The sequence below is a fragment of the Podarcis pityusensis genome (assembly GCF_964106645.2).
Source record: "Podarcis pityusensis genome assembly, chromosome: 2".
In the NCBI taxonomy this organism is placed as follows: Eukaryota; Metazoa; Chordata; class Lepidosauria; order Squamata; family Lacertidae; genus Podarcis; species Podarcis pityusensis.
The window spans coordinates 64,669,556-64,673,998 of NC_138029.1; positions in this window are offsets into that span (position 1 = coordinate 64,669,556).

Consider the following 4,443-nt stretch of genomic DNA (forward strand, 5'->3'; position numbering starts at 1 on the left):
TTCTCTATTTTCCAATTCTGTTTCTTTCTCTCTACAGTGGGCTGGCTCTCCCCCTCCCGTCCCCCTCCCACCCCGTCCCCTTCTTCCCGAGTCCCAAAAATATAATCTGAGGCTGCAGCCAAAAACTAAATGATAGACCAGAGCAATCAAGAAGTGGCGGAGGAATACACTGCCTTTCGGCAGCGGAGCTGATGGAGAATCATAGGCGAGCGCCACATTTGTGGCAGGCATTTCAGGATTCCAGCAAAGACTCTTTTGTTCTCTCGGGCTTCCCAAAAATATTGTCAGCTTTACGGGGTGCTGCCCAGTCCTTCCTGTTCATACAAACCTTGCAGACCGATGGAGATTGCTGTGTACTGGTGCATAACCTGACTGAGGCAAAGGATCCAGTTGCAACTATTCTAGGGAAAGGACCACAATAGTGCCATCAACATTAGCACCAACTCCTAAGGCAAGCAGTGTGACAAAGGAATAATAATAATAATAATAATAATAATAATAATTTATTTATACCCTGCCCATCTGGCTAGGTTTCCCCAACCACTCTGGGCGGCTTCCAAATGAATATTAAAAACACAATACAGCATCAAACATTAAAAAATTGCTATAATGGGAATTATATAAGGAAGCGCACCACTGTTTTTTTGCTGGCATTCATAGCCATCTTTTAGTGTGTGATTGGCACATATTTTCCCTACACTGATATTTATCTATTGAATTTTTATTCATTTATTACTTTTCTAGCCTGTCTTTTCCTCAAGACTCATTTTATCCTCACAACAACCCTGTGAAGTAGTTTAGGCTGAGAGGCAGTGACTGGCTCAAGATGACTCAGCTAGCTTCGTGGCTGTGTGGGGATTTGAACCCTCATCTCCCAGGTCCTAGTCTGACACTCTAACCACCACATCACAATGGCCCTCACCAGTCAGAGCTCTGTATGAAAGGACAGAAGTTCAGTCAGAAGAATGACAAAGTGCATACAGAGACTTTTAATCCATGTGGCAGAATTAATACTCACGGCTGCACTTCCCAACTCACAGTGTGTCTGGTTTTTTCCACAGTGAAACTACACATCACCCACACAACCGTCCCCCCAAGCCTGCTTCTGAAAACAGCAGCCCAGCATCACATTCCCTTTCCCCCATCTACGTACAGCATGGAACTCAACTTCCCTTGCATCCTGCTGTTATTATGCTAATTCTACGTCCCTGCTCAGCTATGATGTGCTCAGGATAATGCTACTAGTAAGCCCCACTAGAGGGACGCGGGTGGCGCTGTGGGTTAAACCACAGAGCCTAGGACCTGCTGATCAGAAGGTCAGCGGTTTGAATCCCCACGACGGGGTGAGTTCCCGTTGCTCGGTCCCTGCTCCTGCCAACCTAGCAGTTTGAAAGCATGTCAAAGTGCAAGTAGATAAATAGGTACCGCTCCAGCAGGAAGGTAAACGGCGTTTCTGTGCACTGCTCTGGTTCGCCAGAAGCGGCTTAGTCATGCTGGCCACATGACCCGGAAGCTGTACGCCAGTTCCCTCGGCCAATAAAGCAAGATGAACGCCGCAACCCCAGAGTCGGCCACAACTGGACCTTATGGTCAGGGGTCCCTTTACCTTTACCTAAGCTCCACTACAATATACTGTATAGCAGAGGTGAAAAAATGAACACAGGGGTACCATTTTGGGCAGCAGCCCCTTAGGATATTGTATCCTCCCACCTACAGAACAAGGAAATCGTCTTGTGTGGAGTGGCCTTAGGTATATAGGGAAGGAGAGTCTGTATTGTTAAGAGACGGAGGGATCCGTCTGACCTCGTAAACCTATTCAGGGCATGTTCACATATTGCAAAGAGGGTGGCAACAATCCAATGTAGCTTTAGTCCATTGATTAAAAGGGGCTTAAGCACAGTAATTCAGTGTTGGGTTGTGGCCAGTTGGGTGGTGAGTGACCTCATATTGGTGTGAACAATAGTTCCTACAGTTATTTGTTTTTTCCTGTATTGTTGTATTAAAATGCAAAATCAAAGCACTGAACAAAATAATCATGGAAAGCATATATGATATCTCGAGGCAGAAGGGGGGGCCAAAGACACCAGTAATACAACCCAGATTATTATTATTTTTCTATAATAGGAATTATAACAAGTTTATGAAAATAAAAATACCATTAAACATGGATATCCCTTTTTTTCCAGGGAGATAAGCTGCATTTCCAGAAAACCTTAGTTTGTGAATCACGGCATTTTATAGTATTAACCACAGCCATTTATAAACTGGGGATGGGCGTTGAGGGGGTTGGTTGTCATCTGCATTATTAACATTCTTACATTTATATATTGATAAAATGCAACCTAGCCATGAGTAGAAACTCTCCAACCTTTTGGCTGATAACCTAAGAAGAGTCTCACTGTATCCGGCCAAAGGCCCATCTAATCCAGTATCCTGTTCTCACAGTAGCCTGTGGTAAACCCACACAAGCTGGACCTGGGGGCAACAGTACTGTCCCCACTTGGTGTTCCCAGTAACTGGTTTTCAGGGATGCCCTCTGTTATGTACTGAAGTTCTCACCCTGGGCCAGCAGGGGGATACTGTAGATAGTTTTCACTCAGGTCCACATATGCAAATAAGGGATTGAAAGTGACGTTCAGTGATTGGATAGTTACAGAAAGTTGTTACAGTTGCGTGGTACTGGAGCTTTAGATAAGCAGGCTGGCTGAACCCTTCAGTTCAGTTCTGTTCTGGCCTGTGAATAAACAAGAGCTGTTTGAAGAACCGCTGTGTCGTCTGATATGTTCACCCACAACTTAACACCCTCTTTCTTGCCTTCCCTCATGCTAGCAGAATTTAAGGAGTTAGCAACCATCTTGTCTGCGTATTTATAATTTCAGAAATCTCAAGCAGTACAATGCCTGTGAGTTTTAGTGATTCCCCCCTGCCCACCCCCAAAACCCCACTTCTATTTAAACTTGCCCTTTTTCCATAAGATTTCGCTAAAGCTTTTTTGTGATACAGTAAGTTAAAAGAAACTAATCTAGGTAAGAACAAGAACAGAGAAAGAAAGAGAAAAGAAAACGCAGAGTCCTCTCTCAAAGGTAGCTCTTAACCTTTGTCTCCCACAGAAAGTAGTGGGCCCTCCCAGCTCTCACCTGGGAGATTTCCTTTCCTCTCCCAGTCCTGGGATCCTGGGAGATCTTCCCTACCCTGCCTCTTACCCAGGGTCCTTTCATCCACCTACCTCCTTCATATGTGTGTAATCCTTGGACTCCAATAATGGCCCAGAGCAGAGGACACCAAAGGAAAACAAAAGAGAGAGAGAGAAATAAATTGGATTTCCAATTTTCTATCTGTCAGTTACATAAAAGAAATTATTCAAAACATTCACTCTAGAATGGTTCTACTTTCTGTTAAGCAATATTTCCCCAGTCTTCAGACCCATGCGTCCCAAAGTCATACATTTTCCTTTTCACACAAAAAGTCCAAAAAGGGGTTCTTCCATTATTGTCATTAACGAATGTCACCAATGACCTCTCTCCAATCAAATATATCAGCCTTGCCTCCCATAGCTTCAACAACCATTCCTCCATACTAAACAATAATAAATCTTTCCATCTCTGTCCGAACAAGTGTCTCTCTGCTGTGGTCATACATCGAGACACTTGCCTTCTTGAAGGCATTTACCTTGAATTTGTTTTCCAACATCAAGGCAACAGCAAAGGAAGTGGGCAGGAGAGGTAATGTAGGCAATGACAGAAAGATGCTCACAGTAGCGGGTCAACACTTGCTTCAACATTATCAATCTGCATAGGTTAGTCAACTACAGCAAAAACTTCAATAGTTATAGCTTACATAGTCATACAGTGGTACTTCGGGTTACAAACGCTTCAGGTTACATAAGCTTCAGGTTACAGACTCCGCTAACCCAGAAATAGTACCTCGGCTTAAGAACTTTGCTTCAGGATGAGAACAGAAATCGTGCTCCAGCGGCACGGCGGCAGCAGGAGGCCCCATTAGCTAAAGTGGTGCTTCAGGTTAAGAACAGTTTCAGGTTAAGTACGGACCTCCGGAACGAATTAAGTACTTAACCCGAGGTACCATTGTAAATGGAAAGTTTTGACTCTCTGGAATTCCCGATTCAATTACAATTCTTTTTTCTTGTGAGATTAAAGGCAAAACCAGGGAGGGGGGAGAATTCCCTCAAGGGAGTCGTAAATGGGACTGAATCATATGTAGTCCAGCTGTCAGGCAGCTTCAGCATGACCTCTGTGGCCATCAGATAGCTCTGAGATGTCTGCAGATTAAGCAGCAAAGCCTAAGTAGTTGGAATGCATGATCTTAGTCAATGGGGTATCAATTACTGTAGATTATTCATAATACATATTCAAAAGGATGGGATTGGTGACTCACTAGGTTCCAGTAGCAAATTTCCGTCTGTGTTGTTCTTTCTGTGTGTGA